Genomic DNA, 22596 nt, shown 5'->3' with positions numbered 1-22596 from the left:
GTCCTCTCTCTCCCCCCTTAATGCTTTCTTTTCTACAGTTCTGAGACGTTCTAGGCCTGCCGCAGCCGTGCGGAGCTGAGGGCCAAGCAAAGATCAGGATCCCTACTGTGAGGAAAGTCTCGTCCTTTCTTCTCTTTGCATTCTTATTTGTCTAGAGCTTTCAAAAATGCTGTGAAATAGACCCTCTTTTTCCACAGTCCCTAGTCCCCTCAACCACCCCTCCTTTTTCTGCCATAGAAGTGTATCTTTAAAGATCTCTTCTCCCTGATTTGCCCCAGCAACACCCCACCATCATCATCATCACCACACCACTTTCCCATTGTGCTCTGGTCATTTTCAAACACAACTTCCCAGGCTAGAAAACGGAAGCATGAATGATCCAATATCCTGTGAAAATTGCTCACTCCTCCACTATTTAATTCCCCCCCTTATTAAATCATCTGTCGTTCTAGGTGGGAATGACCAGAGTACATCTTGACTGGACACATTTCTTCCTGCTGTAAATAGCAGGTCCTAGCGATAAGCAGAGTCTTCTTTGCGCCTTCAGGTCAACTTCAGTTTGAAGCATCTGTGTAGCACATATCTCTGAGTATTCGCTGTGTCATGTTTCTTCTGCTTTGCTTTTGCCTTATGCACATCGCCCATTGCAACATATGGTAATCGAAGCGGGCACAGCATTCTCAGGTTATAAAGTGTACCAGTTTGAATTGGGGCAAAAAGGTACATTGTGATGGAAATATGACGTATTTGTCCTCATTGCCTATAACTCTTGTCCATAATAATTACTTGAAAGGTTTCTGGTATAATTCTTTTCCCTTCAGTGAAAACCCATCACATTTATAAGAAAAAATGGAATGTTCACAATCACAATTCTTGCCATACTGTTCTTCCTCCCCCTCCCCAAAAGTATATCCTGCACAATTATAGAGATTCAGCATATCCTGTCACAGGATAATACATGGGCAGCAGAAGGCTGGATCGGAGTTGTAAGGGGAATGGTGCTATATGGGAGTATTAGGGGATATTTATTTATTTATTTATTATTGCATTCATATACCACCCTATAGCTGAAGTTCTCTGGGCAGTTTACAAAAGTTAAAAACAGTAAACATTAAAACAAATATATAAAGTTTAAAAACATAAAAAGCATAACAGTATCCTTATAAAAACAACTATTCTGGGGTCCATTAAAAAACAAACAAACTCAGCATATGTAGTTAAATACTGTTAAATGCCTAGGAGAAAAGAAAGGTCTTAACCTGGCGCCGAAAACATAACAATGTTGGCGCCAGGCAAGCCTTGTCGGGGAGATCATTTCATAATTGGGGGGCCACCACTGAAAAGGCCCTCTCCCTTGTTGCCATCCTCCAAGCTTCCCTTGGAGTAGGCACTCGGAGGAGGGCCTTAGATGTAGAGCGCAGTGAGCGCGTAGGTTCATGTCGGGAGAGGCGTTCCGTCAGGTATTGTGGTCCCAAGCCACGTAAGGCTTTATAGGTCAAAACCAGCACCTTGAATTGGGCTCGGAAACGTATAGGCAGCCAATGCAGGCAGGCCAGATATGAGAATGATAGGTTGCAGAGCTAGTTGCAAGACCTTTATGAAGGGGAGGTAAGATGTAGAGAAATATCTTATAGAGACTGGGAGCTCCACTACATGAAAAATAGGGGAAGTTTGCAGTTCCGGATTTAAAAGGGAAATGGTCCCCCACCCCCCAAAAAAAGATATGGCTGGTGGCAGTGCTCAACAGAGTACTTTGGTAATAGTTTTGTTATATTTTTCTTAATTTGATTTTGGTAGTGTAAGTAACCATTCTTAAACAGTCAACATAGGAATGACTAAAATTGCTATTGTCATATGACTATATTTTAATAAAATATAATAGTTATTATTTTATATTTATACATAAATATGATGAGTAATAAAATGAAAAGAAGTAGGAGGATGCTGGGGCAGTGGAGGGGTGGGGGGACTGCACACTAGGTGAGGACCTTGAAGGAAAGTGGAAACTGAAACGGCTGCAAGAGGCCTTCTGGTTGCTCCAGAATAAGCCTGTTCTTATATCAAAACACCACGATGGATCTTATGATCATTTAGATGAAAGCTCAGGCCCAAATCAAATGTGTGGAACCACTTACATCATCAGAGGTAAACATCAATAAGTCTTTTGAGTCTGAGCAGGTTCACGCATGTGGTGGCACTTTCTAATTCTCTTCACATGATTCTCATAGGGCAGAGGTAAGGAACCTGGTGGTCCTCCAGATGCACTAGACTACAACCCCCATCAACCCCAGCCAGCATGGACAATGGTGGGGAGTTATGGGAGTTATGATCCAAAACTTCTGGAGGACACCAGGGGGGAGTCTACACCAGCCGTTTATTCCAGGATTGTATCACAGTCATCCCTACCAGGCCACATGGCACACAGCTGAGCCCGCTGTGATCTCGGCTCCACCACTCAGTTATTCAGGAATATTGCTGACTAGTTTTGTAGTGGTTTTCTCGGCTCTCTCACTACAATTCCGAAGTCCACGGCTGGTGTGACCCTCCTTTGCGAAGCTGTTGGTGTTCGGCACAAGCTCCTGGCTCAGCTAACAGCCAACCTGCTGTGAGGGGCATAGACATGGGCATCAGGGTGTTTCAGGGCCGAGTGATTTTTTTTTAAAAAAAAACAAATATATCTTTGCGCAGCAGCACATTTCCAACACAGTACCTATCTCCTCTTGTGTTGCTGGCCATCTGTGCTGGTGCTCATCTCTCAAAATTTATTAAAAATAAATAAATCCCATGCCCCGCACCCATCTGCCTAGTCCTGCCCACTTCTGCTGCTACACATTCGGAACCGCCATCATGGGGCACATGTTCTCCTGCAACAACTCTCCTTTACTTGTGGGAAACTTCCCCTGCATGTGCCCTGTAAATTTGGTCCTTTTTAAAAAGGACCAAATTTATATGCCCCATGAGTGGCAATTGCGGATCCGGGAAAACTCGCAACCACCCCTCCTCCCTGGCAAAATGTCAGTAGGTGTAGATGAGGCCCAGGTTGCCTACCTTTGTCACAGGATTTGTATATGTGCCTGTGACAATGTTTTAGAGTGGCAAAGATAATGTGCAGACTTTTATGCACTTCCTGTTCACATGGGAAAGCTGAAAGATTTGATGACACTAAGATTTTTATGACTGAGCATTTAACAAAATTCCTACTTAGCCAGGAATTGTAGAGGCGGGATGGGGGTGGGGAGAGTTTGCTAATGTGAGACAGAGTTTCCTTTAGGAAGGAACTTATTCTATCCCTTTAAAGGAGGGTGGAGGAAAAGAGAATACACAATGGAAATCCATTTGCTGCACTACTGTCTCTTCTTTAGCTTCCCTTCAAATCTGACAGGCCTGGGATTAAAGGGTGGGTTACAATGGAGCCTGACAGTACATTACCCATTAATGGTGCTGAATGTCTTAACAACTCAGCTATTGGAGACGCATTCAGAAGAGCATGTGAACTGCCTTTCTCCTTCAAAGCTCCTGCTAGACCATGTTTTCTTTTGTAGTTTAACTTTTGTGTTTGCAAAGAAGCCAACACAAATTGTGCCCCCTCCACCTTGCCTTAGCTTTTAGGGCTATTTTCCCCTCCTCAGACACTTAAATTAAGAGAAGTCATCAGTTCTAGGCTAAGGGGGATGGGGAATTGTCTATTAAAGAAGAAAAGGAAGAAAGATACATTTTCACTGACTAAAATCTCATCTAACTTCCCTGGAATGGAATGGCAGTCTATCTGGCTTTATCATGATAAAGTTGTGATGTAATGAAAATAATGTTAATTACCTTTGATGTTTACAGTCTAATAGAAGAGGTCCCATATATGACTGGCTTTTGCTTAGTTTTAGATTTCCTGGTTGTCACCCATGCAGTGGATGGACAACAACCATCATGCATAAAACTTAGCAAAATCCAAAACAACATTAGGGATACTGTTGTGATTCCTAACTGGTTGGCCAGCTACAAATATGTCAGTCCAAGCTACATGAATCAATGTAGTTTAAAGCTTATTGGGTTTATTTCTATGGCTTATGATATGCAAGTGACCTGGCCTTTATCCATCAGCCTTTAATTTCTTCTTTTCAATAGATTAGTTTGAGAAAGCATTTTTTTCTGCTGCATTGAACTGATGTTATACATATGGAGCGATTGTAAATCTTTAGCATTCATCCCCGCAGAACAAAACTGAAAAGTTTTGTCAATCTTTTTGAAGATTCCTTTTGATTGGGTAAAGTATGATTTTATAAAATTGATAAAATCATAATTTATTACATTCCCTCCACACACATAATTCCTGATTGTGTGATCCTACAAGAGAAAATAATGTGTGCTGATTCCAAAAGACTTAAGCCCTTGTTGAGTTTATTTATTTTGTATTGAATCCTGCCTTCTTCCAAAGAACTGTTCATAGCACTGTTCTAACTTCACAACAATCCTGCAAGATAGGGATAGACAAAAATAGTGACTTGCCTATAATGTAATTATCCTTTAAAAAGTAGCAACTGCTTCTTAGCACAGGAAATTATTTTCAAACGATTTAGTAAGAAAAATGCGGTTGACCAAATAATGAAAGCAAGTCAGTTGTTGTTTCTGAAGAAATCTTAAAGCAGTATCTGAATGAAGACATGCACATGGATTCTTTACAGTGGGCACTGAAAACCATTTTGAAGAGAGCAACTGTGATGAAAAAGCCACATTTTAAAATCTGCAGCTAATGAAATAATGAGCAGCCTGAACACGTTAATTGATTATTGAGTTAACACTCTAGGCAGATAAGGAAAAGAACCAGAGCCTGGTTTGACTAAGTGAGTTTCACACGCAAACGCAAACACACACACACTATTCTGTGTGCACACTCAGCATGTTTGCATAAAGGCATCACCCAAAGGAGAGAATATGTTTGTTTGGACTTCATTGAGTGAAAAGCTCTCAGCTCTCAGAGTGCGCCGTTATTCTCTTGTCTAGTGGCTCCTCCGCAGCTCCTAGCAAAGGGGGGGGGGTAGGAGAAGGGCTTCCTATTTGTGCAAGTGGCTCACTTGTTCAGGATTCTCTTGTGACTTAAGTTTATTGGTTTTTACTGAGCTCCAGGCATTTGAATTGCAAACAATGCCTCCTCCCAGAACAATGTACTAGGCCCAAAGAGAACTAGGCAACGCGGGGCTCTTGAAATGGAGTGTGATTTCTTTATGCCTGAAAAGGGGAGGGTGGGTGCCTGCTCTCCTTTCCGGTCTCTTGCATTGTTGCAGGGGATGTCTGTGAAAGGGGAGGGAGGAGAGAGAAGGAGGCCAACTCATGTATGATAATCAGAGATCTCTCCTCCATTTCATTAATTTTATTTCCCCCTACTTAGAAACCAGTCCCTCAAAGGGGATTAGCAATTATGGTGTTTTAGGCAGAGGAATCTGCGTAGTGTGGAGGAGGTTGCATGGGGAGGGAGTGGATGTGGATGTGTGTGCATATCTAAGATCCTGTGGCTAAGATAAGCTGCATCCTTTCTCAGATGAATTCTGATTTCAGCTTAAACTTCAGCAATTTTGGTCTTAATCTTGAGAGAACCAGAGCTAGTCTACAATAGCTCCACTTAGGATTTCCACAAATGTTGCCAGTGGAAATAAGATCAAGACTTCTTAGTTGTTCTAGCCTGGCAAAAGGGTGTTTTGCTAAATTAAAGTTTTCTTCCTGTGAACAGGACCATAGTTTTATCATATAAGCAAAGGTATCCATATTGACTCTAAGGGCCTTCCTAAACGAGGCCTTAGCGCGCCTTCTGTCCCGGCTTCCCTGCTGTGCGTCCAGATGACGCACAGGGGAATCCAGAGACAGGCCGCGCTGAGGCCTCCTCCAACGCGCCATAAGCGAATTCGCTTATGGTGCGCCTTTTCCCCAGCTCCGGCCTCAGGCCGGAGCTGGGGAACGTCTAGGAACTTCCGCAGCTTTTCGTGGCTCCTCGCTTACTCGCGAGGAGCCGCGAAAAGCCGCGGACTGGGCACAGCGCTCATAGGAGCGCTGTGCCCATCGGCGGGGGGGCGAAGGCTGGGAGGGTGGGTGGCAGGGTGGGTGGCACGGGGGGAGGGTGGGTGCGATCGCGCCGCGCGCTGCCCGAGCCCGGGCAATGCCGCCCCATGCCAGGCATTGCCCGGGCTCGGGCGGCGTGCAGCACGATCGCACCCGCCCTCCCCCCGTGCCACCCACCCTGCCACCCACCCTCCCAGCCTTCGCACCCCCTGTAAAAATAAATAAAAAAAACCCCTTACCTTGTCCGCTGTCTTCGGGCCGCACCCGGCCCCTTTAAAATAAAATAAAAAAATGGCGGACGACGCAGGGCTTCTGTCCTCCCTGCGTCTCTGCCGTCTGTAAGCCTGGGCGAGGCGCGCTAATGGTAGCGCGCCTCAGCCCCGCCTCCCTGCCGGCGTAAGCCGGCAGGTCTAGCAAGGCCCTAAGTAACATAATTAGCATTCCAAACTCCATATTAGTATAATATCTTTATTAAGTCAACCAAAAGATCACAAAAAATGTGCAAGCATTTGAGATCTCTAGATCTCTTCATTAGGCAAGATGTTATAAAAAGCAGGGTGGGGGAAGAGGAATAGGGGAGGAGAAAAAAACTGACTTGGTGGTGAAGTCACACTGAGCTTCTCTATATGAATGATTTATAACACATTCGTGATGGGCCACTCACAGAGGTTTGTGGGTCCATTACATGATGTCATCAACAGCCAGGACTTCTCCCACACTATCCTCTGGAAATTGCACATTTTTTAAAAAAAAAACTACAGATAATGTGGTATTATCTGAATATTGCGGGATCTCTCCACCACTAGATGGCATTGTCTCATTGAAACACAATGGAGCCTTTCCATGAAGGGAACAAATTGTGTGTAAAGGAGCATGTCATGATGATGGAAATACTGCGAGGACAAATGCCCTGGCAAGGCGCAGGGACTTTTCCTATGAGTTGAGAAGCTCACGGTCTGCATGTTTAGAGTCCCAAAATGGAATGGGATATGCTAGAGACATTCCAATTATGTCTCCAATGGGATATGCTAGAGACATTCCAATTAGGCTACTCAGGTCATATGTTGATTACAGGAAAACTTCCTGGGCCTTAGCTAGACCTAAGGTTTATCCCAGGATCATCCCAGGGTCATCCCTGTTCATGTAAATGATACACAGGATATCCCGGGGCAGGCAGGGACGACCCTGAGATGACCCCAGGATAAACCTTAGATCTAGCTAAGGCCCTGCTTGCGTCTAGGGCTGCTTCAATGAAGGGGAAAATGTTGAATCCTGTTATTTAAAAGTTATATTTTTTGAAAATACAAAATCTTTCAAAAATAATTCCTGTTATTATCAGTTTTCATTTTCGTTTCCTTCTTGGGACACCTACTGCAAAACTACTTTTTGGTTCTATTCATACGATAGCAACTCCAGAATAGTCAATAAGGAAATGGGCTGGCCATGGCTAATCAAAAGCCAGAGCAGGATCTCTGCTGTAAAGCCAAGTCTGGCGAGGTCTCTGTTGCAAAATCTCAAAATAGCTATGTGGCCAGAGCCCCCCACCTTTTAATAAGATACCTCGAAGCTTCGAATCCAGGCCCGAGGCTGCTCAAGGTCGCATGATGAGTTCCACACATTGTATGCCAACCGGAATCAATTTTGGCTGCTTCTGTATCAATTAAAATTTCCTCCTTGGGTTTCTGAGTCTGTCTCACTCTCTTGCCTTCCATAAATGCTTGTGGGCATGACAGAGACATAATTAGGCCTGAAAATAGAAACAGACAAATCTTATTCATTCTGGAAGCGAATGGGAGGCTGTGCTGCATGTCAAAACCTGTGGAGAGGCAGAGAGAGACTTCTATCACATACGTATCAAGGGTCACTTTGCTTGATCATGTAAAACGATGCCGGGGCTTTGGGATGCAACACTTTACTTTGCTGTTGATCTGTTCTTTCTACTCCCTCACTGGCTTTTCAGGATGTTTTTCTTCATTTTCGTTGAAGAGCTGTTTCGTTTTTAACCAACTTTTAGGAGCACATGAAATAGCTTTATTTATTTTTTCACTCATAAATTCTGTCACTTGCTTGAGAAGCAAAACTAACACAGTCTATCATGATGTACTTTATCCTCCTTCACAGAGAGCCTCCTGCTCCACAACGCATTGCTAATCCAGATTCAATAGGATGTTAGCTGTAACCTAAGCAGAGATCAGATAGGCCAGTTGTCTGGAGGAGGAATTCCGATTTATCTCATCTTGACACCCTCACTTCCCCATGGGCTGCTAGAATAACTGGGAAAGGATAAAGCTGGTCACATCCCTCAAGCCACAAATCACTGATTAAAAACCCTTTTGCTCAGTAGGGACACAATAAAGCAGGTTACAGTGAGAGAGGGGAGAAGGATCCATGGAGAGAGGTGTCCCTTATCTTAATAAGAGTCTGATGAATTGCAGAAAGGAGCCAGTTTGGGCTGTAAGACAGAGTCCAGTGAAACATTTTAAAACATTTGTTCAAAGTCAAAGAGGTAGGGGGAAATGTGCCTCTCCTCCAGTATGTTCTTAAACTGGGGCTGAAGAAAATCATGTCACATCAGTTGTAGCTTTGTCCTTTGTACTATTAGGTCAGAAGGCTGGTTCACACCTGCATGTTCATCACTTGATGACTGCAACATCAAGTGATGGTATCTCTGCTTTAAAGGGTTGTCAGAGATCTTATAGATTGAACTTCCTTTATGACTTGACATCATCACCTCAAAGACAAGATAATGTTGTTTTCCAGCTGAGCCAGTTCTCACATTCAGCTGCCAACTATTATCTATAATGGAGTGGGTAAAGTTTGTACTTGCATGTGTGGACCGACCTGTAGTCAAAAGGCTCAATCCATCATCCATTGCTTCTGTGCAAATTACTCTCTCATCTGATGTGCTCCAAGCAGGTCCAGGTCCAAGAGGGGCTTCAGCATAACACATTCTGGTGGATCCCCTTGGGGCAATAACAACACCTCCTCTCTCTTCCCCCCATCCCCTTCCCCCCCCCCAACTGGCCGACCCCTTCTTCTGGCAAACATAACGACTGTCCGGGAGGCAGCAACAGGAGTTGTATTCCCATGGTGTGTTGTTTTTGTGTTGTAAGAAATTATTATTATTATTATTATTATTATTATTATTATTATTATTGTTATTACCGGGTATCTTGCCTACCTTTGTATCCCATAGCGCCTTGGAGTGCCTCTGACATAGCATCACTCATTTGAAAGCAGGTTAAATAGCTAAGGAGAACATCAGAACAAGAGGATCCAGGGCAGGCAAGCAGCAGTGGTGAGTCCACCACGAAATAGCTGGCTGTTCTGGTTCTAGGGCGACTACTAACACCTGCCCAGGCTCCAAGCCAAAAGAAAAGAGTCCAGTGTCTTTTCCTCATGGGGGTCCATGAAACAGGAAAAGGTTATGTCATAAAGTTGTTGAGCTTTCCTATGTGAGATTCTATCTAAAAGTACCACTATTGTTGGCTAATTTGGGAACTATAAGACATATAGCTTTTGACAAAGTACCACATGACATTCTGATTAACAAACTAGCTAAAAGTGGGCTAGATGGAACAACTATTACGTGGATTCACAGTTGGCTACAGAATCGGACTCAAAGAGTACTTATCAATGGAACCTTCTCAAACTGGGGAGAGGCAACGAGTGGGGTACTGCAGGGCTCAGTCCTGGGCCCAGTGCTCTTAAACATTTTGATTAATGATTTGGACGAGGAGGTGCAGGGAACGCTGATCAAATTTGCAGATGACACAAAATTGGGTGGGATAGCTAATACCCTGGAAGACAGAAACAAACTTCAAAGTGATCTTGATAGGCTGGAGTGCTGGGCTGAAAACAACAGAATGAAATTTAATAGGGATAAATGCCAAGTTCTACATTTAGGAAATAGAAACCAAATGCACAGTTACAAGATGGGGGACACTTGGCTCAGCAAGACTACAAACGAGAAGGATCTTCGAATTGTTGTAGATTGCAAGCTGAATATGAGCCAACAGTGCGATATGGCTGCAAGAAAGGCAAATGCTATTTTGGGCTGCATTAATAGAAGGATAGCTTCCAAACCACGTGAGGTACTGGTTCCTCTCTATTCGGCCCTGGTTAGGCCTCATCTAGAGTATTGCGTCCAGTTCTGGGCTCCACAATTCAAGAAGGACGCAGACAAGCTGGAGCGTATTCAGAGGAGGGCAAACAGGATTCTATGATTCTATGATATATGTCATCTGTGCAGTCTCTGTTGAAATTAGTAAGAGTTATACATGAGCATATTTTAATGGCGTTTGCGCAGAAGATGTTCTTGGTGTTTTTATGCAACTCTTTTGTGTAGGAGCAAATTCTGCTGGGATGCTCAGATGTTTTCAGCCAGTTAGTTTTGACCTTCACCCAACAAGATGGCTGAAGGGAATGTCTTACAATAGTTTCTTCTTCCTTTTATAACAGTGCTAGTTGTTGTTGTTGTTGTTATTTATTAGCCTGTATTAAAATAGGGAGACATGTACGAATGGCAATGGCTTACTCTTTTCCTCCGACCCAGTCAGAAGAGGTAATAGCTCTACCTATACTCCATGCTATGCATTTTATTGTTTTAGCTCTCAATTGTGTGGAAAGACAGCAGCTCGCCCTATGTGATATGATAGGACATGATGGGTGAGCCATCAGGAAATGAATATGTAAACTGTGATATGATCCCCAAGGAATCTTTGCTTTTTTGGAAAATAGTCTTACCAAGAAAACATAGGACATGACAGGTTTCATTAAGTTTTCAGTTTACATGAGCATACTAGATAAATAGCTGACCTGATTTGGATGGTGGTAGATTTTGATTTGTGGAATTAATATATATATAAAAAAGCTTCCCTGTTTCTAGCTCATAATTAATTGCACCACTGTGCAATTTCTTGTTAACTCATTGATGCCATACGAGGCCTTCAGCTTTGTTTAACCATATGGGAAAAGTTCCCTGTCTTTACATCCAAAGAGTTAATAAGGCTTACTCAGAATGAGCTAGCATTGTGATCATCCACATCCAAATTAATGTAGCACTCACCTCAAAATGTAAGATATCAAATCAAGTGATGTGATTTACTCGGGGGGAAGAGGTTCACTTTTATTAGTACTATATTAGAAATTAGTAATGTATAGCATTACCACCACAACCATCATCATTACAATTACTTATTGGGGCTTTGCAATTCAAACATTGCTAGACGAGGGGGGTGGAGGGCGACGATCTCAAGATTTTATGATTGAGAGATCATCGCCCCCGTCTACATGCAGCGTGCAATATGCCAGGAGGAAGAGGACGTTGTGCGCGCCATTTTGTTTTTGTTTTAATCGGAAAAGAGCGCAGGAGTGCTTCTGCGCAAAAGGTAAGTTGTTAAAAACAAACAATCAAAAAAACCCTCTCCCTCCCCCCACTCCACCCCCGATGGGCACAGAGCTCCTGAGGAACTCGGTGCCCCGTGACCGGCTCCCGGCTCCTTGTTACTTGTGAGGAACTGGGACAAAACCAGGACGGCGGGCCACACGTTCCATGGTCTCGGGATCATCCCTCCCTGCTCCTGGGATCCCCTGTGCGTCAGGTGGACGCACAGGGACGTTCCTGGTTCAATCCACGGAATATTGCCCCATCTAGCCATGCCCCATGATGATAATTGCAGTATAACAGTATTCATGCACCACAAAAATATTATTAAAATGAATGACACAATGCTACCATATGTATCCGATCCTAAGAGTTTAGAAAAGTACCCTCTGTTGCATGGTGTCTGGTAATATTCTAGGTCAACAATTCCCAGTATTAACAATTCTGTTTTCCTCTAATATTTCTATATTTTATCGAGGAGGAACAGGCAAAGGAAGTGAGGCACGTGGCTACCAGGAGGAGGGTCTTCCCTGGCTGTGGAATGAGCTCCCTAAAGAGGTTCACCTGGCACCTACAGTATACTCTTTCAGACACCAGATGAAGTCCTTTTTATTTTCTCAGCATTTTAACAGTCTAGTAACTTAATTTTAACTTTGCTGTTTTAAATTTGTATTTTAAATCTGCATTAATTTCTTCATTGCTGCTTGATTTTATCCTGGTTGTGTCTTTATATTGTATTTTATACTATGGTTTTATGCTGTTTGTTTTATATTTTGAATGGTTTTGTGGTTTTAATTTTTGTAACTCACCCAGAGAGCTTCAGCTATTGGGCAGTATAAAAATGCAATAAATAAATAAGTAAATAAATAATAAAGCACCAAATAATAGGAAATGAACCAATCTTAAATACAGAAAAGGCCGAGCTTTTAAAATCTGCTATTCGAGAAAGTGCCAAAGTGTCATCTGCTCGTACATTTCAATGTTCTATTTAGAAGTTGCAACCAAATGAATCCTCAAATTCGTTTCCAAACTCTCCTACATTTAAAACACGAAAGAGACTTGCTGTGAGGCGTTTTTAAAGGGGGGATGCAAACAATATCCATTAGCTCTTTCCTCTCAGTGTCCCTTTAAATAATTCTTCTCCTGGGAAACCCTCAAACTGTATTTCGAATTCATGGGTCGAGAGCAGCTTGTGGGTTCTCTGAAAATGAAATTTTTGAGAAAAAAATCAGCCATGGAAAATTCTAGCCCATCTGGATCATAGCGTAAGCCTGGAATCTTTTGTACAGTTCTGCATAGGTAAATTCCATTGATTTCAAGGACAGTTGCACATATAGAACTGTGTAGTTTAGTGTTTCAGCTTATAGGATTTACTTGACAGAACACTTTTGCTTGATAGAAGCTTGACAATGCACCTCTGCTTGAAAGGATGCAGTTTGGATACATGCTATAAGTTTTGGTATTCGTGTATCAGTCCTTAATACATCTCTGTCTGTAATTTGCAAAACAAAAAATATGTAGGGAAAAAAATCTTTTTCAGCTAGTTTGTCCAGAAGTGATGTTTGCCACCTGGTATAACAAAGCATGTTATGTATGGTACTCTGAAGATGTTGTCAATTTAATTGAGGTTTCTCCAAAAAAATTCTTTTGTATATCTTGATGGGGCTTTTTCATCATGGATAAATCTACTCTCAAATGGAAACTGAGCAAATATGGAAGCTTTCAAATTAGACAGAGCTCTTTGTCAGGTAGTTGCTATGTTATTGCTACACAGAGCATGCAAAGTTACTTAGTATTGTTGTTTAGGCATGGGGATTCCACCACATGCCTTTTGAGACTCTATGGATTGGCAAGTCACTATTTCCTAGTACCTCTACTTAGGTGCTAGATATTTGCTACATTCAGGCTTTGGAAACAGAAAGAACCAAAGTCTGGGATGAAAGAGCCAAGCCGCGCTGGGCATCCGTTATGTGGCCTGATTTTAAGAGGGTCATAAGTGGCCCAGGCAGAGAAGATAGATCATATGCCAGTAAATGCTTTTATTGGTGCCCAGGTCTGAAAGAGAGTCGCCATTTACTTAAACTATTTCATCTGCAGCCAGTGATTTAAGGGAGAAACCCAGACTTTACAAGCGGCCAGACCTCCTTTGGCATCTTTCTTTTACACCTTCTCACTCTCTTATTCGCCCTTCTTTTTCTCCCCTTCTTTTATATTTCCCCCCTTTCAGCCCTCAAAAGCCAAAGTTGTTACTCTGAGTCCTTTTTGAGATGAGAGAACCATGATGAAATTCCTGTGTTGGCACGGCTGATGTTAATGGCTAACATTGGGGGCAAAGGTCTCTGAAGGCCCCCACATCTGCAGCTTTGTACAGGCCTCACCTCCAAAGGCCTCAAAGTGTGTAGCCAGCCAAGGCCTAATGTGTATTAGCAAGACAAAAGGCCTGAGGAGGGGAGGAGAGGGGATGAGCTTTAATTTACTGAAGATTTATTAGGGCCTCATGAAATCGGCCTGAACCACCCATTTTCTATATCATCTGCACACATCTAAAGGGGGTGGCTTTGTTGTGGGGAGATGGTCATTTAGAATTATCTAGCAACAAATCTTGCCAGGATAAAAGCTACAGAGACAGGAGCAGGACGCAGAGGCAAGTTCACACTCAGCCCACAGAGCCTCAAACCTGGAAATATGTAAATGTGCGAATTGCCATTCAGGCTAGAAGTTTCTTTCCCCTCCTATTTTTACTTGCAGGAAGCTGGCTGGTCTATTTTCTTTATATTAAACCTTGTTTACTCAAGCAGATAAAGGGGTTCTATGGAGTGACTTGATCATGATCAGGTGTTGGAGGAATACATTGTAGAACCCATCTTGGGGAAGGAATGTTTGAACAAATTAATCCTCCTCCTCCTGCTAACAATTTGTTCAAAGTTTTGCTAAAATTCTGAGCTGGTGGTTTGCTGTCTTGGTCTACAACTCCTGTAATTCCCAGTCACCACACGGGTTGGGTGGTGATGGGAGTTGTAGTCCAACATATCTGGAGGATATCAGTTGGGGAAACCTGCTGTAAATACTCCCATAGCATTTTTTTTCTTTTAAAAATAAGACCAACCACTCTACTGTGTTTGACTTTTCAAGCTGAAAATGAAATGTGGACATTGGGGTTAGGTTGCTTTAATCAAAGAGCTTAATGAAAACTGAATTCAGTTCTATTTTATTCTGACACAAAATCCAGCTATTTAAAACAAATATTTTACATGGCTACTTCATACATCTTTTGCATCCCTGTGTTTTTGAAGACTTAATTTTAAAAATACTAATACTAATAATAATTTTAATTAATTCTGGATGGTGGTTGCTAGTTTATTTATTTATTATTGCATTTATATCCTGCCTTTTTTCCTCTAAGGAACCCAAGGCGGCGTACATAATCCTCCTCCTTTCCATTTTATCATCACATCAACAACCCTGTGAGGTGGGTTGGGCTGAGATTCTGTGACTGGCCCAAAGTCACCCAGTGAGCTTCCATGGCCAAGTTGGGGTTAGAACCCGGATCTTCCGACTGTCAGTCCGACACTTTAGCCACTACACCACACTAAATGTTAGTTACAACATTTATATACTACCCCACACCTAAACAGATTCTGGAGTGCTGAATTATAAAAGCTAAAAAGAACAAAACACCATATTAAACATTTTTAAAAAAACAGGATACCAATACAACCATGGCTATCAATCAAGAAAGGCTTCATGAAATAAAGATGTCTTCAGCAGGTGCCGAAAACAACACAATCTTGATGCCTGCCTGTTCTCCAGAGGCAAGGAGTTCCACAGAAAGGAAGCCACCACACTGAAGACTTTATTCGGGGTGGAATCCAATTGGGCCATGCTGAACCACCAGGAGCATCCCATCTGATGCTCGATGACCAGGCAGATTGATAAGGGAGAAGGCAGTGCATGTATGTTTTTTTGCGGGGGGGGGGGGGAATCTTAATACCCTTGTCAGTTTTCTTATAAAATAGTTCCCCACTCAGCCCCTTATCCTAAAAATATAAAAACATAAGAATGACCTAATCGCATGGAAGGGACCATTCCTGCAGATCCCAGAATGATAAGCTGGATGGCCTGATATCTATGCCTTGCCTATGGCAATCTTCCACAGTTCTCTGATGTTTAAAGTATATGTGAAATCTCAGATAAATCCTATAGCTTCAGGGTACACAACATTTATACCTGCCCCACTTCTGTCCTTTTAACACCAGTGTGACATGATAAAATTAAGCACATGAAGTTTTCCCCTTCACTTTATCTCCAGGCCGAGAAAAGATTCACAATCTTTTCTAATCTACACCTGCCATTTATCCTGGGGTGGTCTCGAGGTCATTCCTGTGCATAAAAATGATGCAGAGCTGATCCTGGGGTGAACAGTGGCTGAGCACTTAGTTCTCCCAGGATAGCTGGGACTGCTTTTTCCCCATTTTTTCTGCCCTCTCGGGACCATCCCGAGCTCCGTGGGCAGTGTGGCTCTCCCTCCTGTGGACTTCCCTCTTCCCCACAAGTAGCAGGGCTCAGGAAACGGGCACGGAGCTGTGCAGGAGGAAGCTGTGGGCATTGAGGTGAGGGGGAGAGCATTTTTGCCAACTTTGGGATGTGCTTGGCGTCTTCAAGCACCAAGTTTGCTGTTTGTTTTTTTAAAGTCACATTTGTGCAATATCACGCCTGCGCAACTGCGCAAATGTCTCCTCTTTTTTTAAAAAAAGAAAATGGTGCCCCAGAACATCCCTCTTTACTTCCATGACAACTCGCTGGCATGTGGCCCCTGAGGGACAATCCCAGAAGTGGAAAACTCCGTGATTGTCCCTCCCCACTCCCCAAAGGGCTGCAGGTGTAGATGAGCCCTTTATCTTCATGCCGGGAAAACATTCACCATGCCAGGCTGCTCTTAAAAGCAAAGGAGTGGGGGGAAAGGAACGTATTTACATATGTGGTGGGAATGCAAATATGTACAAAGATTGTGGAAGATGGTGTTTTTGGAGATTGAAGAAATAGTGGGAATGAAGATAGAACGAACACCAAAAGTTGCATTACTGTCACTATTTGAAGATTTTAAATGTAAAAAAGAAATTAAGGAATTGATATCGAATTTGCTGACTGCGGCATGATTGATTGTAACTAGGAACTGGAAGATTCAAGGGGAATATTCTATTGAAGAATGGTATAAAGAAGTTTGGGATATAGCTATTACTGATAAACTGACTTGTAATATTAAAGTGAGAAGAGGTATAGCTAAAACAAATGATTTTGAAGGAATTTGGAAACAGTTCCTAATATTTGTGTTTTCTAAGGGAAGTGGGGAACCATCAGCAGAAGAAAGTATGAGATTTTGGAATCAGGAATGAGATCCCGAGGTGGGGGGTGCACTTATATGTTATGTTTGATTATGTTATGTAGATATGATATTATGATATTCAACATTTATTCAACATTTATGTAGTATGTTGTTTTCTTTAATTGTAATGGTGTATGTTTAAGTATTGTAGAAAATAAATAAAAATGTGTTTAAAAAAAAAAAAAAGCAAAGGAGTGAGGGCATTTTTTTAAAAAAAGTTGGCAACCCTGTCTAACTGTGCACTGCCCAGAGAGCCTCTGCTAATGGGCAATATAAAAATATAATAATAATAATAATAATAATAATAATAATAATAATAATAATAATATAGCCTCGTGCTGATTCTTTCATTTAGCTGTCATGTTTAACTCAGGGGTGGGACACTTCTTTCAGCCCGAAAGCCCTATTCAATTTCAGAGAAGCTCGCAAGTGAGTGGGAAGGCGCATTCCAGTGTGGGTGTTCCCAAAGGAAAAGAGGTGGGGCCAAAGCTCTTGCCAGTACATAAACCATTGACAGCCATTTCAACCTTCGGGTGGAAATCTGCACATAAGCCAGGAAACCACCCAATGATTGGCTTTTGGGGGAAAGGGAGCATGGCTATCAGGGGAACTCCGGAGGACCAAATTGGGGCACCAGGAGGGCTGAATTTCCCTGGTTTAATAGATAAGGGAAATAACCAACACACTAAAGAGCATACCTTTGCATAGATCAGTGCCTGTCTCAAAGAGAACCAGCACACCAGAATTTGGGGGAGGAGGGGGAAGAGAGAGAGAGAGAGGCCACAGCTAGACCTAAGGTTTATCCTGGGATCATCCAGGGTTCGCCCCTGCCTGAGCACTGGATCCCCTGTGTGTCACCTAGATGAACAGGTCTGACCCCTTATGTCTAGCTATGGCCAGAGAGAGAGAGAGAGAGAGAGAGAGAGAGAGAGAAGTTATTTCGATGAGAATACTGAAAGGCAGATGTTCACGGAGAACACTGTAAGCTGAGGAAAAGAATATGAGGGTAGCAATCAAACTGCATGTTTCCGTGGACTTAATGTTCCTCTTGCTTTGTGGGCTGTAAAGTCATGTCAGCCCTAATCTATCCTTAATGAGCTCTCTCCTTCCTTCTGTTGTGAAGGGATGCTCACCCCAAAATGCAAATTAACGCACAATTGTCTTGTCAGTAATTGTGAAAAGCAATCTATCCCTCCTACTTCCTGAACAAATGCCCATCTCTCTCTCCTTCTCGAAAGCTCTTTAAGAAGCTGCTGCTTCTCTTTTGTAGATTTTGCTCATACTCAAAAACGATAATGTCATTTTTTAATACAAAAATTATATTTTCCTGAACAAATTTTAGCATATATGATCATAAAACAATGGCAATTTTGCATCAGCAGCAACAACAAAAATAGTATATATACATACACAAAAATGAATGTATATGCACACACACACACACACACACACACACACACACATTGTACTACCAGTGTCCCCACTCAAGTTGTTAGACAGAAAACCAAACCAGCTCCCTCACTGTTTAAAACTGGATATGATTCTGCTGATGACAAAAGATAACAGAGTGTTGTGGCACCTTGAACACTAACAAATGTATTATGGCATAAGGCTACGCTTTCATGGATTAAAGTCTACTTCTTCCAATACATTATGCTGTCCATAATTTTCTAATTATGTATATTAGTATTAGCATGGCCCAGCTCTATAGTTCAAGGAGGCTTCCTTGGGTGTAGAGTGGGATTATCCATGGTCCCTTAAATGAAGTTTTAAGGGCCCTTGATACAACTTCAGACTTCCTGCATTAGCACAACATCCCTGTCCTGGGGATTTTTTTTTTTTAAGAAACAAACGTTTAAAGGGCTTTTAATAGCCCCACTTGCCTCATGTAGGATCCTGCTTTTCTTCACTGCAGGGACACAGAGCCATTCCCACTGCTGCAGCTAAATGGCCCTTAGGATTGGATTGCACAAGAGTTCTCCAGGATCAGTAATTGGCTTTTATCTCACCTACTCGCTCTGCTCTGTTTTCTAAACCACTGCCATTCGCTCCCTTGTAAAATGCAACTGTTAAAAGTTCTTAATAGAATGGTTCTTTAATCATGCTCCTGAGAGCTCGAGAGGAGAAAAGAAAAGAGAGTTTTGTAACAATGCCAATTTATTTTCTCAAACCCTGGTTTTCTACTTTGGTGGGAAATGATATTGTGCCTGGGCTTCAAAATTAAGCACTGTTCTACAAAAAAGAACCAAATACGTTATAATTTCCGTATCAACTCTGAAACCAAAGTAACAGTTATAAGTACACAAAGGTAATGAGAGCATTTCCCTTTGAATAACTAGCTGCTCTTTGGCTTCAGACATACTGATATGGATGGTTCCCACCCAGGTCCCAGTAGATATCCAGTTTTATTTACAACATGAACAAAAAGCAATACCGTGAGGTTGGGCTGATTTGCACAATTGAACAGCCCACCATGGTTCATTTAAGCCATGGTGGGCTGCGGTGCATACAGGTGGCCATTTTGAATATTTACCGCCTGGCCGTGGCTTGTCGTGTCATGAACATCTAGGCAGCAAGTATTGTGCAAGAGTTAAACAATCCTCATATAATCCATGGCCTGTTCTAGGGTTATGGAAGGGATTTTTAATTCTCGTACAATGCCCCCACCCCGAGTTCACACCACACAACAAGCTGTGGCCAGGCAGTGAATATGCAAATCTCACATGACATGTACTATTTGGATCATGCAAATCCGTTCATTATCTGGAGTTTTGAGATTTCATGCCATCCAACTCTACTTTTCCTTTCCATCTGATAGACCAATGGCATTATTTGTTTCATTTATATCCCATCTTTTCTTCCAAGGGGCCCAATATGGTGTATATGATCCTCCTCTCAATTTTATCCTCACAACAACCCTAAGAACGTAAGAACAGCCATGCTGGATCAGGCCAAGGGTCCATCTACTACTGCACTCTGTTCACATAGTGTCCAACCAGCTGTCTACCAGGGACCCACAAGCAGGACATGGTGCAACAGCACCCTCCCACCCATGTCCCCCAGCAACTGGTGAATATAGGCTCTGATACTAGAGGTAGCACATAGCCATTAGGACTGGTAGCCACTGATAGCCTTCTCCAAGGGTGATGTGGCCATTACCACATCCTATGGTACTGAATTCCATAGTTTAACTATGCGCTGTGTGAAGAAGTACTTCCTTTTATCTGTCTTGAATCTCCCACCAATCACCAGCCAGGTCCTAATATTAAGGAAGAGTGAGAAAAATGTCTCCCTATTCACATTCTCCACACCATGCATAACTTTGTACACCTCTATCAGGTCTCCCCTTAGCCTCCTTTTCCCCATGCTAAATAGTCCCAGCTGTTGTAACTTTCCCTCATTGGGGAGATGCTCCAGTGGCTTGATCATTTTACTTTCCCCTTTCTGCACTTTTTCCAGCTCTACAATCCTTTTTTTTTTTAGGTGTAGTGACTGTATACAGTATTCTAAGGGCCTTGCTAGACAAGGCCTTAGCGCGCTTTGAGACCCAGTTTCCCTGCTGTGCTTCCAGATGACGCACAGGGGAATCTGGGCCCAGACTGAAGCCTGCCTTAACGCGCCATAAGCGAATTCGCTTATGGCATGCCTTTTCCGCAGCCCCGGCCTGAGGCCGGGGCTGCGGAACGTCTAGCAGGGTCCGTGGCTTTTTGCGGCTACTCGCTCACGAGTAGCCGGGAAAAGCCACAGACTGGGCACAGTGCTCATCGGGCGAGGGGGAGAGATGGGGGGAAGGCCGAACCAGCAGGAGAGGGGGAGGGCGCAGGGTGACACGGGACGACGAGGGGGGGTGACACGGGACGACGAGGTATGGCGAAGGGTGGCACGGGACGACGAGGGAGGGCGCAGGGTGGCACGGGACGACGAGGGAGGGCGCAGGGCGGCACGGGACGACGAGGAGAGCGAAGGGCAGCACGGGACGACGAGGGAGGGTGAAGGGCGGCACGGGACGACGAGGGAGGGCGAAGGGCGGCACGGGACGACGAGGGAGGGCGAAGGGTGGCACAGGACGACAAGGAGGGCGAGACGGGACGGGGAGGGAGGGCGAGACGGGACGGGGAGGGTTGGCGGAGGGCGACACAGGGGACGGGACGGGGAGGGAGGGCGGGGAAAGACGGGGCAGGGGGCAGGGGGCTCACTTTAAAAAAGGGTGGGGGGCTAAAATTTTTTTAAAAAAACTTACCTTGTCCGGAGTCTTCGGGCCGCACGTGGCCCCTTTTAAAAAAAAATGGCCGACGCTGCAGGGCTTCCGTAGTCCCTGCGCATTGGCAGTCTAGGAGGCTGGGCGGCGTGCGCTAAATTTAGCACGCCGTCACCCCGCCTCCCTGCTGGCTTATCCGGCCGGGTCTAGCAAGGCCCTAAGTGTATTGGCACCATAGATTTGTATAAAGGCAGTATGATACTGCCAGTTTTATTCTCAATTCCTTTTCTAATAATGCCAAAGCTATTGCCCTCCAGAGGTGTTAAACTACAACTCCCAGAATTCTGCAGTCCAATGCATCTGGAGGGCACTAGGTTGGCTAAGACTGCTCTAAGTCCAACATCAGAGTGGTTTATATGTATCAAGGCATATTATATTAAGCAGCACTGGATCAGAGACTGTGGTTTATATACACCTGTTATTCCGGCATCTCAGAATGCCCATCCACTCAACACTGTCAAGTGGATGAATAGCTTGAGACTTAGCTCTCTTTGAGCTGCCATTTGATTGAGGCATGAAATGATAGCCCTGCCCCTGAACCCCTCGGACACACTGGCTCAAATTTCATTAGAGCATCTTTATAAAAGAGCAGCAGCTTGGTTGCTTCTCAGTTTTTCTTGACATTATCCTGGTTTATATTGAGCATCTGAAAGAGGTTTCCATTTTGTCCTTTAGCGTATAAAGAAGCGTGAGCAAAAAACTCACACTTCTTAATATACTAGAGTGAGCGGGAAAAGTAACCAAACTGTCCCAACAGTTGATGCTTGGTAAACAGTAAAAAATGAGCTGGGAAAAGGGTCTGGATGCGTTAGATCCGGAGTCGAGCATTATTTACTCCACCAAGTCGAAACAGATATCTCAAGTGCCTCACTTCAAAGTCGTCAGCCCCATCCACTCCAAAGCTTCTCAGGAATATCTGTGCTTTTCTTACCAGAAAAGAGAAGGGTGGAAGGAACAGATTACAGATTCTATTGCCTTTATTGCCTTGTTAGAGAAATCACCAATCTAAGTGTGTTGTAATTTGCAATTAGGATGTTCTTTGATTCTGCTTGTAATTCTGAGAGTCTTAACTTTCATTTAACAAAGGCTCCAATTCAATAGCATTCCCCCAACCTTTCCAAAGCTAACCCCAAGCCCCAAAGGCCAGCCTAAACAGGCAGTATGGATTTATACTTCCAAAAGGTGTGTCTTGTCAGTCTGCAGAAGGAGGGAAAATCCTGAATTAGAGGACAACCTCCAAGAATATCTCTAAGAACACCTGATACACAAACTTATTAAAAGGATAAGAGCCATTTGTCTGTCGGATACTAGGATTAGGACTTTCTCAAAAACCTTTAGAGCTTCCTCCATGGCTGACTTTTTTAAAAAAACCAAAACACATTTATTCCAGTCTGCACTTGGTGCTTTAAAAAATTAGTGACTGGTGTGTATGTGTTTAATTGTAATTTGTATATACATGTTCTTGTAGCATTGTACAGTGCATCCTGAAAGGCGGGTCAAAAATCTTTCAAATAAATAAATAAA

Source organism: Elgaria multicarinata, chromosome 3, assembly GCF_023053635.1.
Source record: "Elgaria multicarinata webbii isolate HBS135686 ecotype San Diego chromosome 3, rElgMul1.1.pri, whole genome shotgun sequence".
In the NCBI taxonomy this organism is placed as follows: Eukaryota; Metazoa; Chordata; class Lepidosauria; order Squamata; family Anguidae; genus Elgaria; species Elgaria multicarinata.
The sequence above is the reverse complement of the archived record's forward strand: the minus strand, read 5'-3'. Positions refer to the sequence as shown.